The 16,405-nt window shown below is 42.4% G+C and overlaps 2 non-coding genes across 2 annotated transcripts; both read left to right on the top strand.

Moving 5' to 3' along the window:
* Window positions 1-5,955: 5,955 nt before the first annotated feature.
* Window positions 5,956-6,027, top strand: TRNAD-GUC (transfer RNA aspartic acid (anticodon GUC)). The gene has a single exon. It is a non-coding gene; the product is annotated as a tRNA-Asp (tRNA).
* Window positions 6,028-9,256: 3,229 nt separating this feature from the next.
* TRNAN-GUU (transfer RNA asparagine (anticodon GUU)) lies at window positions 9,257-9,330 on the top strand. Its single transcript has one exon. It is a non-coding gene; the product is annotated as a tRNA-Asn (tRNA).
* The last annotated feature ends 7,075 nt before the right edge of the window (window positions 9,331-16,405 follow it).

Raw genomic sequence — 16,405 nt, 5'->3', positions numbered from 1 at the left:
TTTTGTGCGCCCCATACCCATCCCGTGGGCGGTGGTGTAAAGGGTTACAGGCACACAAATGGTTCGGGAATTGAACCCCCTACTTCGTTTAGCTAAGCAAATAAATCTTTTGACGCTAGTTACACAATTATTGTTATATACATGTAATACTCGTACAGACATGTACATATATATATATATATATATATATATATATTTATTTAATCACCTACACAAATACACATCAATAATCTTTTGTATCGCAAATGATTCCACAAGAGGCTCACAAGTCACTATACAAGGTACTTTACATCTATGGTGAGTCACAGTTACTAGTCTTGCTGCACACCCACCCAACTGGGCGGCAGCTTTACAGTCATGTGCATGCATTACCTACAGTAAGCAAATTTTGGATACTTCGCCAAGATTTCGGGCAGCACATCATTATGAATGAAGTACTTACACATTTCTTGGACACTATTGATGGTGTTATCTCTAAATTCCGCGATTTCTTCACATTCCATAATATAATGACGCAAAGTAAGCGAATAGTTCTGCTGACAGTTTACATTAGTCAAATCTACATCAGCAGATGTTACAAACTCCCAGAGGCACTTGTAGCCGAGCCTAAGCCTAGCAGTGGTAACATCTAGAAGTCTGCTAACCTTATTGGATGCCCCATAGACGTGCGGTACTTCCTGCATAATAGAATGATATAGATGGAAGAACTGGTGTGAATTTCACTTTGCCTCAAGTCTCCAAAATATAGTTGATGTTCCTGGAATATTACTGCCCTCAGGCTGCTCAAAGGCAGTTCAAGTTGGTAATCAATTCCCTCTTTACGAGCAAAAGTCTTTACCAACTCATCAGTTCTATCATGCATTCGGAGACCAATATGAGAAGGAATCCACAGGAGACAGACTCTGACTCCATCATTGATTATTTCATTATATCTGTCTAGCTTCAGAGATAAGCACGTTAGTTATACCTTTGGGAGCTGAGGGCAGTAAAGGATGACACGGAGTCACTTGCAATTAGCGTGATTGATTGATGAAGATTAAGCCACCCAAAAGGTGGCACGGGCATGAATAGCCCGTAAGTGGTGGCCCTTTTGAGTCATCTGTGGAGGTGCGACTGCACCCTGCGTGACGGGAGATGTCTCCCGTGGATGATAATTGTTGACACGCAATTAGCGTGTCAACTTTGGATTCATATACGAGCTCGAGTGCAAGGATTATGGCAACCAATTCTGTTTAAAAGAGTGGAGGCCCAGTTACTTAGACGCGCTCCACACTCATGGGAGAAGGAACCATCTCTCCCTGTCACAACCTGTTCTACCTGCACTTCCAGCTGCACCATAGGACTGGTGCAAGGATCCATCAGTGTAAATAGTCTGGGAAAGGGAGCGCTCTCTAACTAATTAATGCATTGTACTTCGCTTCTTGTCGAAGCAAGGCTTGTTCTTTAATCAGCTCCTTGGATTGGAAAGGAGGGACTGTAATTTGGAAAGGAGTGATCTCCCATGGGGCAGGAAAGTAGTGTTATTCTCTCATGTTAGAGGTGATGAAAATTATACATTCTGAGCAGTGGCAGTTTTGGTAATCCATTTAGAAGGATGCTGACTTGGAGGGCTTCAGTGCAGGGGTTAGGGTGGGTTAGCCTAAGCATCTTGATACCAATTAAAGCATTAATTTCAGTGATACGATCACTTACACATGAAATATTTAGTTCCTTCCTCATGTTTAGTAATTTAGTTGTACGGGGGCATCCGAGGATAATCCACATGGCTTCGTTTTGCTTCTTATTCTCTCGGGCACTAGAGCAAGCATGCGTGCAGCATAATCAGAGACCTAATATATGAGAGATATATCATTTTGCCAATTCTCACATTTGCACCATAGCTTGGATGGTAGCCTGCCACAGCCTTGAGAGAACGGAGTCTCTACATTGGCGACCCAGTCTGGCTACAATATTGCGGTACAGTGGAACCTCAAGACCACTGAGGTTCCAAGGTATTTGTATCTGGTTACATAGTCGAACAGAGAGCCATCATCCAACTGCATTTTGCGAACGGCCCCACCCCGTCTGGGTGGGCGTCGGTTCAGGGTCTTTGTTTTCTCTACTGAGTTTAAGTTTAGAACAAAGCCTAGTTCCTGACATGTGTGCAATACAGAGTTCAGAACATTTTGGGTGTTGGTATACCCATTGGTGTGGATCAGTATATCATCCGTATAGCTAATGATGTGTTCGCTGGGGCTCCTAGTTACTGAGTTTAAAAGTGCATTGATTTACACATTGAACAAAGTAGGACTGAGGACACCTCTCTATGGAGTGTCAAGTCCAAAATCTCTCGTTACACTCCTATGCCCTTGGAACAGTACAGAGGACTTCCTGTTGGATAGATAGCCTCTTATCCACCGTAGAAGCCATCCTCCAACTTTCATTTTAGCAAGTTCGCTCATAATGACGTGTGGGTTAGCAATGTCAAAGGCTGACTTAAGATCTAGGAAAGTGGTATATGACCTATCAGTATGCAGGGTGAGGAATGTGGTAATACAGCGATGTACACTCTTTCCATGCGTGAAGCCATGTATCTAGGGAGACAACATGTTACTAATTCTGTAAAGGAGACGGTTTAAAACCATCTTCTCAAGACTCTTAGAGACAACTAGTGAGGGAGATTGGGCGAAAAGCACTCTGCTGGTTTAGGAATGAGAATAAAAAGACTTGGTCCATGACTTTGGAAGCTCCCCAGTTACATAGCTCATAATATACAATTCAAGCAAGGGATTCCCTGGAACTAACAGAAGCATATGCAGCATGCCGTAAGTATCTCCATCCTCTCCGGATGATGTAGCTTTGCCTTTATATAGAGCAGAGTCTAGTTCGTATTCAGTAAAAAGTATGTCACAGTCATCCTCTTGATGAAGCATGAGGTCAAGGAGCCTTGCTCTATGAGCATATCTATTATTTAATTCATTTTGTGTAAGTAGAGGAAGACTGTCAAAGCTGGAAGTCGTGGCCCAAGCATCAACAAGCTCACTTGCTCTGTGCAGAGGATTAGGGTGCGAGATCTCTGCAGCATTTTTCCCTTTGATCGGCTGTCATCTAGGACTTTTGCTACCTCTGATACTTTCAATACACAACTCAATCCTCCTTTGTTATAGTTGACTCGTAGTGCCTTCATGGCTCTGGAGTCGAAATTTGGCATTGGCTGTTATCTTCAGTAGATTTTTTTAAGAAAGATTAGTTTTGCTGGGTTCCCAGCCGTATAAGTGTCCCTAAATGAAGGTGCGGACGCTGCCGTTAAGGAAGCTATCCGCACTTGTTCAATCTCCCGTAAAGGTATTCCTTATTTTGACTTACTGTTATTCATTCCTCCATCCTTGCGCGTTGGCAGGGTTGTTGGTCTTCTGTTACTGGTAACAAACTGTGTGCTCTTAAGAGTAGTGTGTCCCCCATGGCCTTCCTCCTACCACCGTAACCGGCGGTGGAAAACGGCTCTGGCAAAGATGTATATTGTCCATACACGCTTAACTCATGGGCACTTATTGGAGCACCGCCCTGCTCCATATTGTCCAAACTGCATTGTCCCTCTTACGGTCGTGCATATCCTTGTTGAATGTCCTGACTTCCTGGACGAGCCTGTGTCTTGCTTTCCGCGTCCCCCGCGGTCACTTGTCCCTCCATAGAATTCTTGGTGAATCGGATAATTTTGATCTCGTTTCCCTTATGCGTTTCTGTTCTCATATTGGCAACCTTGGTGATATTTAGCGCCCTCTGATTATTCCGCACATTTGATGGTGCTACATAGCCTTCCCGGCTTGGTGCCTTCTTTTGATAATTACCTTCAATATACAAAGATTTAATTGTATTAAAATGCAATGTTGTGTCTGTGTAAAGAGGAGCGTCAGAGGCACACCATGCCTAGATGCCAGCCAGAGTGCATGGGGGAATTCTGTGAAAATCCTCTTCTGGCTTCAGTAGATGCTTCTGGAAATCCTTGTATTCAGAAGAACTCCATGTTGCAATCCTTGTACCATGTGGTCAAGTCGTTAGAGCGTGAGCGTAAGAACACTAACTGCTTAGGTTGGAACCCTCATCCCTGCTACGAATTTTCTCAAAATGTGATGACCAGGTGTTAAAAGCATAGACATAGGGTTATTAATGAAGGTGTGTAAAGTACCAAATTAATTTTTAGAACTTTATACAATTTTAAATTTTATTTTTTCCCCGCGGGCGAGTTTATTGGGTAGCACCACTCGCCTTGTGAGTAGACACCGCCATAACAGTATTACAACACACTCCAATAGCAAGAAAACCCGTTGGGTTGTTCAACCTGTCACTTGTACCCAGACACAGCTGGGACTTGCTTAACTGTCTCAAGTGAACAGCTTCACAAACAAGATTAACATTTGCCAGCCCTTAAAATATTACGTTAACTTGCGGGTGCATAATTGGGGATTCTTTTAAGAACAGTGTCTATCTTTGACAAATAGTGTTTTCCTAACTCTTAACATTGTTCTATGGTTTAGGGTTTATTATTCTGCACATATTTCTAATGTCAGATGTTCACATTCTCGTAGATCAAGACGGTGTCCATCACTCTCATCACAGATTCTGCAACTCCGCTGCTCAACTATAGTTTCCATTCCGAATCTCCATAGATATTTATCTCCCGCGGCCACCTCCTCTTCGTCCATAATGACTGGGATTGCCAGTTACAACCATGTACCAGCGTACAGATTTGTGCTTCTATCCTCCTTTCCTCAGTTACCTTGTCACGGTGATGTTGCCGGACAATACCTCTAATTTGTAGAAGAATCTTGGATATAATTTATTTCAATATGGTCTCCTTCAGTGCCCTCAGCAGCCAGCATATCTGCTCGTTCGTTTTCACATATTTCAACATGGGAGGAGATCCACAGTAACTTGACTTCCCTGGTTGGTTAGTACTCTCACAGCTCTCTTGATTTCAGCGACTACCTGCTTGATGGGGTTCTGGGAGTTCTACTCCTTAAGCCCGGCCCGAGGCCAGGCTTGACTTGTGAGAGTTTGGTCCACCAGGCTGTTGCTTGGAGGGGCCCGCAGGCCCACATATCCACCACAGCCCGGTTGGTCCGGCACTCCTTGGAGAAAATGATCTAGTTTTCACTTGAAGATGTCCACGGTTGTTCCTGCAATATTTCTTATACGCGCTAGGAGGATGTTAATTGCCACTGGGAAAAAAAGAAGTCCACCTTCAAAGGAAAAGACTAAATATTAATAAAGATATGAAAAATTATTTTATTCAAAATATGGGAGATTGGTATCAACAATACACGCCGCTCTGCGTTGATAGTTTTTACGAGGACATGGTCGAGAACATAGAGAAATTAGTACAGAGGGAAAATAACGGGGGCAGGGGAAGCAAGACGCACGGACCTAAGAAATTTAAATATTCCAATGATCAGCAAGTCAAGGGGTGGGAGAGAATGCTACGGAGTGCACATAAAGAATGGTTAAAAAATGGAATGAGGGATGAAGAGAAAGTACAATGTTGGAAGTGGCTAGGGAATGCAGTCAGGTGAGGAAGGAGGCGCGGGACAGATACTGGCAAGACTTTGCTCAGTCCATTGGTAATACTAAGAACCTTAAAGACATATGGAGAGCAGTAAACAAAATCAGGGGTTGTAAGACCAAATTCATTGCTCACTCAGATCCAGGGAAAGTTGCTAATGAGTTTTATTTATTTATTTATTTATTTATTTATTTATTTATTTATTTATTTATTTATTTATTTATTTATTTATTTATTTATTTATTTATATACAAGAAGGTACATTGGGTTTGTGAGAATACATAGCATAGTATTTACAATCTTGTAAAGCCACTAGTACGCGCAGCGTTTCGGGCAGGTACTGATCAGTACTACTGCTATATAGTACACAAGACACACACACACACTCTCTCTCACCCACAGACAATCTAACAGATTCCTCGGTAGTATAGTGGTGAGTATCCCCGCCTGTCACGCGGGAGACCGGGGTTCGATTCCCCGCCGGGGAGGAATGTTTTACAGTCTCCGTGGTGAAATGGTAAGACACTCGCCTGGCGTTCCGCGAGCGCTTTGTCATGGGTTCGTATCCTGGCCGGGGAGGATTTACTGGGCGCAAATCCTTAACTGTAGCCTCTGTTTAACTCAACAGTAAAATGTGTACTTGGTTGTAACAACGATTCTTCGCGGCGGGGATCGTATTCCAGGGACCTGCCCGCAACGCTATGCGTACTAGTGGCTGTACAAGAATGTAACAACTCTTGTATATATCTCAAAAAAAAAAAAATTAAGTAGGTAAATTCTAGCAGAATTAATAAAATGATAACAAATACATTGCAAGAAAAAAATGAGACGAGAGAGATTAGTAAGTATATTAAAGCACATTGATATATTAAAGCTCTGATTGATTACACTGACAACTTGATTGGTAATTTAAACAAGATTAACAGACACCGTACAGCAGATTGACAGCACATATAAGAAGACAGTAATGATCACATTGGTAAAGATGTTCAGATTGGGAACATAAAGATTGGGAGATTGGGTAGCAATAGATACAGTGCAATTTTAAAGCAAAAGGTAAAAAACTATGAAGATGGAATTAGGTACTTTTTAGTATTGTTTTTGAATGATGCAAAAGTTGGACAGCTTTTCAATTCAATAGGGAGTGAGTTCCATAGACTGGGTCCCTTTATTTGCATAGAGTGTTTACACAGATTAAGTTTAACTCTGGGGATATCAAAGAGATATTTATTTCTGGTGTGGTGATAATGGGTCCTATTACATCTGTCCAGGGAGAGTTTCAGAGCAGGATTTGCATTTAAGAACAGGGTTTTGTAAATGTAGTTGACACAAGAGAATTTGTGGAGTGAGATTATGTTTAGCATGTTTAGGGAGTTAAACAAGGGGGCTGAGTGTTGTCTGAAAGCAGAATTTGTTATTATTCTGATAGCACAGATACCATAATTAAGATAGGGATATATTAGTGCATAATATAGAGAGAGATGAGAGCAGAGTTAGGTACATAATATCTGATTTTGGAGAGTATCCCAACTGTTTTAGAGACTTTGTTAGTTATGTATTGTATGTGGGTACTGAAGTTGAGTCTCTTGTCTAGGAATAGGCCAAGAAACTTTCCATAATTTTTATTGCTAATGTTTACATTATCTATCTGAAGCTGAATTGCATTTGTAGATTTGCTTCCAAATAAGATGTAGTAGGTCTTTTCTATGTTAAGTGTTAGTTTGTTGGTTGACATCCATAAGTGGACTTTTTTTTAGTTCATTATTAACAACATTATTTAGTGTATGTGGGTTGGGGTTAGAGTAGATGAGGGTAGTATCATCAGCAAACAAAATAGGTTTCAGAATGTTAGAGACATTAGGCAGATCATTGATGTATATAAGAAATAGAAGAGGTCCCAAGATGCTGCCCTGTGGCACTCCAACGGTTATTGGTAGAATGGGAGAGATTATATTATTGATGGCTACATGTTGGTGTCTATAATAAGATAGGATTGGATATAGTCCAGTGTATGGCCTCCGGTTCCATAATGATGGAGTTTACATAAGAGGTAATTGTGATCAACAGTATCAGAGGCCTTTCTTAGGTCAATGAAGAGTCCAATCGGAAACTCATTTTTGTCAAGGGCTGAGTAAATTATATCAAGGAGACTAATAATTGCATCGTTGGTACTCTTTTTGGTTGGTACTCTGGAGCGGAAGCCAAACTGACAGGGGCTAAGAATGTTGAATTTTACGAGATAGGAGGAGGTTACCTTGTCTGACGTAAGTTGGGAAGTCTGGGCCCAGGTGGGTTAGATTTCCGTTCCTTATCATATTGTGGATGGCTTCTCCTGCTTGGTTGTTCCTTCCGTGTCCCAGTGTTCTGTGCTTGGCGTTCAGATCTCCCAGGAAGTAGGCGGGTCTGTTCCTTCTGGTAAGTTTCATGATGTCGGCAAGGGGAAGGTAAGGTGGTCTTGGTGGTTGGTAACATGTTCCTATGAAGATTGTATCTCTCGTGGTTTGGAGTTCAATGCCAGGAAGTTTTCTTGAAAGTTATCTAGAATTTTGTGTGGAATATTTCTGCTTACAGCAATTGTTGCTCCATCGTTGGCCTGGTCAGCTCTGTTGACCTGGTCAGTTTTGTACTTGAAGATCTTTATCTTCTCACTTTCCTCTTTCCCATGGCTGTTAGTGAGTATTATATCAGGGTCTATTTCTCTTGTAGAGAGTAAACCTTATACTCGCTCCGGTTCTCCAGTCTCATCTTAATGGCATAACTAATTAGCACTAACTACACAAGCTATAATCCTATCCCTGTTTACAGGTAACATTCTTTTCATCCTGGTTGGAGGGAGCTGAGGTGTAGTCATCGAATATAAGCAAGCATAAAGTGAATAGCCGACACGGACAGATAGACACAGCACCGCTCCTGTGCCAGGTAAGTCCACTACGGGCTCACCATAGCCCGTGCTACTTAAAACTTGTTCCGAGTAGCTGAATCTATAACAACAATAACGAATAGCCGACAGTACAATTTCCCCAGTGATTGGGAAAACTCCAGTACAGACGCTTTGGATTTACTTCACTTCAACCTCAAGAATGTAGCACTCGGCGTGTACAGTTCTAAGCGACCCAAGACGCTACAGCTTCGACTCAGAGCAGACAGCAGACTAGGACCGCATCCACCTACAACACTCTCTCAAGCCCCATCAAGTTCACACACTCGCGATTCCTCAATCGAGCCGCCACGCTCTCCCTCACACAGCTCCGCGACTCCGGCCTCACTCAGCTCTCTGCTCTGTTCCAAACTCCGTCTCAACGTCTACGACGTATCCAGGACTACTAAATAAATATGAAAACCCATTAAAACTGTGTATCTAATCTACCCAACAACGTAACATAATCGTACGTTACACTCTGAACAGGTTGCTGAGCTCCAATGCTCTGTGCGGAGTCCAGCTTAGAACATTGTGTTGAATTATTGTTAATGACTGGATGGCTATGTTGAAACTGATGGGTCTCTTCCACCTGGTGCATTGTTTGGGATCGATGCGTGTCCGTTGTTCAGTGTTAAACATATCGCAGCTTATCTGCTGAAGGGTTATGGGGTTGGGGGGGGGGGGGGGTTGAAAGCATGCGACATTGTATGTTCGTAGACGTCCCTCATATCAGCACCGGAGATATGTTGGAATATTATGTGCTGAGTGTGTATACGAGCCAAAAGCCGGGCTAACATGCCTCCGTGGCACAATTGGTTAGCGCGTTCGGCTGTTAACCGAAAGGTTGGTGGTTCGAGCCCACCCGGGGGCGAGTGTTTTGGCGCCTGACAGCTGGGTGGACAGCCCTTCGTATTCGTAGTTCTGAGGTTCCGGGTTCGATCCCCGGTGGAGACGGAGACAAATGGGCAAAATGTTTCTTTCACCCTGATGCCCCTGTTGCCTAACAGTAAATATGTACCAGGGAGTAAAACAGCTGCTACGGGCGTGTGTAACAAAAAGGAGGCCTGGTCGAGGACCGGGCCGCGGGGACGCTAAGCCCCGAAATCATCTCAAGATAACCTCAAGATAACTTCAAGATAACCGTGTGGGTCTTGTTTACCGAGAAGAATTCGATCTTGATTGGGATTTCTTCCGAGTCTTGGATTTCTGTGTCTAAGTATGCGGCATTGTCTGTGGGTGTGTGGTAAACATTGATGCCCACTGTCTGTGGTCTGCCTCAGTTACCTCATCGGTATTCTGTTTGTCGTGACTCCTGTGGTGGTTATATGTTTGTGGGCCCCCTTGGGGGGGTCATTAGTGGTGGTTATATGTTTGTGGCCCCCCTTGGGGGGGGGGTCATTAGTGGTGGTTATATGTTTGTGGGCCCCCTTGGGGGGGTCATTAGTGGTGGTTATATGTTTGTGGCCCCCCTTGGGGGGGTCATTAGTGGTGGTTATATGTTTGTGGGCCTCCTTGGGGGGTCATTAGTGGTGGTTGTATGTTTGTGGCCCCCCTTGGGGGGGTCATTAGTGGTGGTTATATGTTTGTGGGCCCCCTTGGGGGGGTCATTAGTGGTGGTTATATGTTTGTGGCCCCCCTTGGGGGGGGTCATTAGTGGTGGTTATATGTTTGTGGCCCCCCTTGGGGGGTCATTAGTGGTGGTTATATGTTTGTGGGCCCCCTTGGGGGGTCATTAGTGGTGGTTATATGTTTGTGGGCCTCCTTGGGGGGTCATTAGTGGTGGTTGTATGTTTGTGGCCCCCCTTGGGGGGGTCATTAGTGGTGGTTATATGTTTGTGGCCCCCTTGGGTGGGTCATTAGTGGTGGTTATATGTTTGTGGGCCCCCTTGGGTGGGTCATTAGTGGTGGTTATATGTTTGTGGGCCCCCTTGGGGGGGGGTCATTAGTGGTGGTTATATGTTTGTGGCCCCCTTGGGTGGGGTCATTAGTGGTGGTTATATGTTTGTGGGCCCCCTTGGGGGGGTCATTAGTGGTGGTTATATGTTTGTGGGCCCCCTTGGGTGGGTCATTAGTGGTGGTTATATGTTTGTGGCCCCCCTTGGGGGGGGTCATTAGTGGTGGTTATATGTTTGTGGCCCCCTTGGGGGGGTCATTAGTGGTGGTTATATGTTTGTGGGCCCCCTTGGGGGGGTCATTAGTGGTGGTTATATGTTTGTGGCCCCCTTGGGGGGTCATTAGTGGTGGTTATATGTTTGTGGGCCCCCTTGGGGGGGGTCATTAGTGGTGGTTATATGTTTGTGGGCCCCCTTGGGGGGTCATTAGTGGTGGTTGTTGATTCATCTTCCTTTGACTCAGTGAGGGGTTCCTGCATTTGTGGGTCCTTGCACTTGTTGGAGATTGGTACCAGTTAAGGTAGTGGTGATCATATTGCTGACCCCTTGGGCTTTTATGATGTTGCCTAATTTCATCTTCATAGTTTTTTACCTTGTTGCTTTAAAACTGCACTGTATCTATTGCTACCCAATCTCCCAATCTTTATGTACCCAATCTGAACATCTTTACCATTGTGATCATTGCTGTCTTCTTATATGTGCTGTCAATCTGCTGTATGGTGTCTATTACCTGGTTACCTGGTTGATACCTGGTTGATGGGGTTCTGGGAGTTCTTCTACTCCCCAAGCCCGGCCCGAGGCCAGGCTCGACTTGTGAGAGTTTGGTCCACCAGGCTGTTGCTTGGAGCGGCCCGCAGGCCCACATACCCACCACAGCCCGGTTGGTCCGGCACTCCTTGGAGGAATAAATCTAGTTTCCTCTTGAAAATGTCCACGGTTGTTCCGGCAATATTTCTTATGCTTGCTGGGAGGACGTTGAACAACCGCGGACCTCTGATGTTTATACAGTGTTCTCTGATTGTGCCTATGGCACCTCTGCTCTTCATTGGTTCTATTCTACATTTTCTTCCATGTCGTTCACTCCAGTACGTTGTTATTTTACTGTGTAGATTTGGTACTTGGCCCTCCAGTATCTTCCAGGTGTATATTATTTGATATCTTTCTCGTCTTCTTTCTAGTGAGTACATTTGGAGGGCTTTGAGACGATCCCAATAATTTAGGTGCTTTATTGCATCTATGCGTGCCGTATATGTTCTCTGTATTCCCTCTATTTCAGCAATCTCTCCTGCTCTGAAGGGGGAAGTGAGTACTGAGCAGTACTCAAGACGGGACAACACAAGTGACTTGAAGAGTACAACCATTGTGATGGGATCCCTGGATTTGAAAGTTCTCGTAATCCATCCTATCATTTTTCTGGCTGTCGCAATATTTGCTTGGTTATGCTCCTTAAACGTTAGGTCGTCAGACATTATTATTCCCAAATCCTTTACATGCTGTTTTCCTACTATGGGTACATTTGATTGTGTTTTGTACTCTATTATGTTCAAGGTCCTCATTTTTACCGTACCTGAGTACCTGGAATGGTAAAAATGAGGACCTTAAACATAATACAGAGTACAAAACACAATCAAATGTACCCATAGTAGGCAAACAGCATGTATTAATATTATTGTTATTACAATATTATTATTATTTATAATAATATAAAATATTATTATTATCATATTAATCTTGTTTAAATTACCAATCAAGTTGTCAATGTAATCAATCAGATCTTTAATATGCCAATGTGCTTTAATATACTTACTAATCTCTCTCATCTCATTTTTTTCTTGCAATGTATTTGTTATCATTTTATTAATTCTGATAGAATTTACCTACTTAAAATTATCTGTTAGATTAAGGACCTGCCCGAAACGCTGCGTGTACTAGTGGCTTTACACGATTGTATATACTATGCTATGTATTCTCACAAACCCAATGTACCTTCTTGTATATAAATAAATAAATAAATAAAATAAATAAATAAATAAATTAGGTAAGGTTAGGTTAAGTTAGGTTAGGTAAGATGTGTTAAGTTAGGATGGGTTAGGTTAGGTTAGTTAAGTTAGGATAGGTTAGGTTATACAAGTTAAGTTAGGTTAGGTTGGGTTAAATTAGGTTAGGATAGGTTGGGTTAAATTAGGTTAGGATAGGTTGGGTTAAATTAGGTTAGGTTAGTTAAGTTAAGATAGGTTAGGTTATGCAAGTTAAGTTAGGTTAGGTTAGATTAGTTACGTTAGGTTAGATAAGTTAGGTTATGTTAGGTAAGTTACAACAGGGGGAGGGAGGAATAGGTTAGGTTATATATATATTTTAAAAAGTGTAAGTTTGATATGAAAAGCTGAACTAGTTACATTTGGGAGTGTTATTTTACGTCTGAAGATGTCTTAGAGAACAACATTGATGTCTTAGTGAACAACACTGATGGATGAAGGAGAGTTTCTGTGATGAACGAAGGTGTCTTAGAGAACAGCTTTGATGACTGAGATTAACTTTTGATGACACTGAGAATAACTTTGATGAACGAAGATGTCTTAGTAAGCTTCTCTGAATAACGAAGGTGACTTGGAGAACAATTTTGATGACTGAGATTAATTTTTGATGGCTCTGAAAATAACTTTTGATGTCTTAGAGAATAACTTTTGTTATCTCTGAAAATAACTTTTGATGTCTTAGAAAATAACGTTTGTTGTCTCTGAAAATAACTTTGATGTCTTAGAGAATAACTTATGACGTCTCTGAAAATAACTTTGATGTCTTAAAGAACAACTTTGATGAACGAAGATGTCTTAGAAAGGTTCTCTGATGAACGAAGGTTACGTAGAGAATTACTTCGATGACTGATTATAACTTTCGATGACTGAGAATACCTTTGATGATATAAAGAATAACTTTTCAGGATATAAGAATAACTTTTGATAACTCTGAGAATAACTTTTGATGTCTCTTAGAATAACTTTGAGGTCTTTGAGTGTGCCATTGATGTCTCGAAGAGTATTTTTGGTGTCTTTGATTGTGTCCTTAATGTCTTGAAGAGTGTCTTTGACTAATTTTCTTACTCCACGAAGTATAATGGTAGTTAAGAAAGTGTTGAACGAAGCTCCACTTGACTATTTCAGTTGAGAGAAGTGTTATTTTAGTTAAGAAAACGACAAGAAGACATGTTGAACATGGTTATTTTCAGTTGATTGACGAATATTTTTTAGTTAAGAAATGATGAAAGTGACTAAGTTTTAGTTGATTGACGATGGATAAAGTTAGTTATGAACAGTAATGACAAGTTTCCTTTGACTATTTAGTTAAGAGAAAAAGGTTATTTTAGTTAAGAATAGTGTTGAACGAGGTTAATCCTGACTTTTTTTTTGTTGATTGGCAAATATTTTAGTTAAAAATGAAGAATGTGACTATTTTCAGTTGATTGGAGAATTCTTTTAGTTTCCCTTGACTATTTTTTAGTTAATTGGCGAATGAGTTTAGTTAAGGAACATTAAGAAATGAATTTCTTGGTACATTTGATTTTAAAGAACATGTAAGAGAATGTGGTGAACACAGTGAACTTGTGGGGAATATGAACTTGCAGAGAACATGAAAACATGACAAAGAATATAGGAAATACAAAGAATGAACAATGATCTAATGAAGAACATGCTAAGAACGATGAGAACATGACAAAGATCGCAGAAAACATGTAGAAGAACACATTGAACATACGAGGAGCATGACAAAGAACACAGAAAACATGCAAGACAAGTTGATGAACACAGTTAACATGCGGGGAATATGAATTTGCAGAGAACATGACTAATGACAAGGAATACAGAAAATATGGAAGATGTTATGATCTCAGCCTACAGGAGAAACGAGTCTCCCCCTTGAGAGTTATTCAACAAGCCTGACCTAACCGGAAGGTCTAGGAAATATGGAGGTGATAACATATGTAAAATAGTTGGTTGGATTCAATGAGATTATGGGCAATAAATAAGGAAATAGATAAATGACTGGTTAGGAGATGTGGATATTTTGCTGGAGGCGTGAGGCTCGCTTCTGGAGGGCTTTGACCTCACTTGAGGCCAGACATCGCAGGGGGAAAGCCGCGCTCCGTTCGAGCTCCTTTCAGAAAGGAACCCCTAGTGATATATCTCCAAGAGAAGAGAAGTGTGCAGACGTGCCAGCTGTGGAATTGAGCTGAGAACGTTGTGGTCTCAAGTCCTGGACGGCAAGGAGAGTTTATTAAGCTGCCCAGAGACATTTTCGTGGGCTGTGTGGAGCGCCCTGACCAGACGCCATTAGAGGGATAGTGCCCTCAACTAGACAATTTGTGGTAAGCACGATTTAAGCCAGTTCATAGTGATTGCTTGTAGTTGGTCGTGTGCCCAGCGACAGTAGCGATGTTTATTTATAAGTTAGAAATGTTTTGGTAAGGCAGGAAGCCTAAATAAGAGGACAGAGATGAGAGAGACAGCTGGAGGGACGAGCAGCGTGTCCTCTCCCGTCGACCGCTTGAAGCCAACTGAGGGGCGGCGGAGGAGAGTGTGGAGGCCCGCCGGGCTAGGTGGAGCATGGACCCGCCCAACGGGGGAGTCCACTCTCACTGTATGTAGAGGACAGATAGAGGTTGGAGGCAAACATATTGTGATTATTTTTGTTTATGTGTTAAAGGGGAAACATTTTTATTGGAGTGTCAACGGGTTGCAGGTTTGTCTTTGGGGAAGAAGTTGCTGAGAAGTTCGAAGCCAGCACAGAGGGAGTAGCTGATGAGACTCCAAGGTAGTGGAGGAGAGGACCTCGAGCTGTGAGGAGAAGCAGTGAAGAGGAGTGTCACGTGCTTCTGTAGAGGTGGTGAAGCACCATAGTTGCTCGAGGGAACTTCATGGTGTAGCAGCCAAGAGAGCTGTGGAGGAACCTAGCAGAAGGGTGAAGCACCATAGTGGCTCAAGGAAAACTTCATGATAGCAGCCTGGAGGAGCTGCAGAGGATCCTGGTAGTGAAGCCCGGAAGAACCTGAAGATATCAGGGTAGTGAACTTCCGGAGGTGGAAGGGAAGTTCTGGTGGATTACTTGTAAGGAGTTGATAGTGTTTGGTTGTCATTAGCGTGCAAGACGCAGTGAGAGGTGAGTGATTGTTTGCATTCTTATGTCAAGGAGTGTTTTATACTGAAGTTTAGAGTTACAGACGTAGGATTACCTACCTACAGATGGTAATCCTACCTGGATTACCTACAGATGTATGTGTTCTAGGACTGATAGGGTGATCGATTGTTCATTGTTGTGTATCAAGGAACATTTATACTGATATATGTTATTGCATTCATATGCTGATTTTCCTTGTACACATTTATATATATATATATATATATATATATATTCTCTTGCTGATGGTGCAACAGTGTATGTAGACTTGATCAACTTGAGGAGGTTGATTGTATCAGGTGGTGAATCAGGAGATAGGATACCACTTGATAAGCTGATGATAGAGTTCTGATGGTGTTGGAATGCAACCTGATTGTAATAGTATAGAGTGTAGGATTCATTATTATTATATGTGTGTATGTATTGTGTATGTGCTTTGTCCAGTAAATGTATTCCAATTTGCTGGTGTTTGCCCTTGTCCTAGTGAGGCTTCCCAGGAAATAGTAAAGGAAGAGAGAGAGAGAGAGAAAGAACCAAGAACCACTGCTGTGGACAGGGTAGGATGGAAAATTAGTAAGTCAAAAGGGGATTGAAGAGATCATATCACCTAAGGAGAGAGTGGGGAGTCACAGCGGCTCGAGTGGGTGTGTGCACGTGACAACGAGGCTAAGTGTTGGAGCCGCATCCCCTAAACGTGTGACGTTGAGCCCCTCTCCAGGAGCCAGAAGCGCCTAGTGTGATCTCCTAGTGAGGTATAAGCACTTTTTTTTTTTTTTTTTTTTTTTTTTTTTTTGAGATATATACAAGAGTTGTTACATTCTTGTACAGCCACTAGTACGCGTAGCGTTTCGGGCAAGTCCTTAATCCTATGGTCCCTGGAAT

Source organism: Procambarus clarkii, chromosome 79, assembly GCF_040958095.1.
Source record: "Procambarus clarkii isolate CNS0578487 chromosome 79, FALCON_Pclarkii_2.0, whole genome shotgun sequence".
In the NCBI taxonomy this organism is placed as follows: domain Eukaryota; kingdom Metazoa; phylum Arthropoda; class Malacostraca; order Decapoda; family Cambaridae; genus Procambarus; species Procambarus clarkii.
The sequence above is the reverse complement of the archived record's forward strand: the minus strand, read 5'-3'. Positions and strand labels throughout refer to the sequence as shown.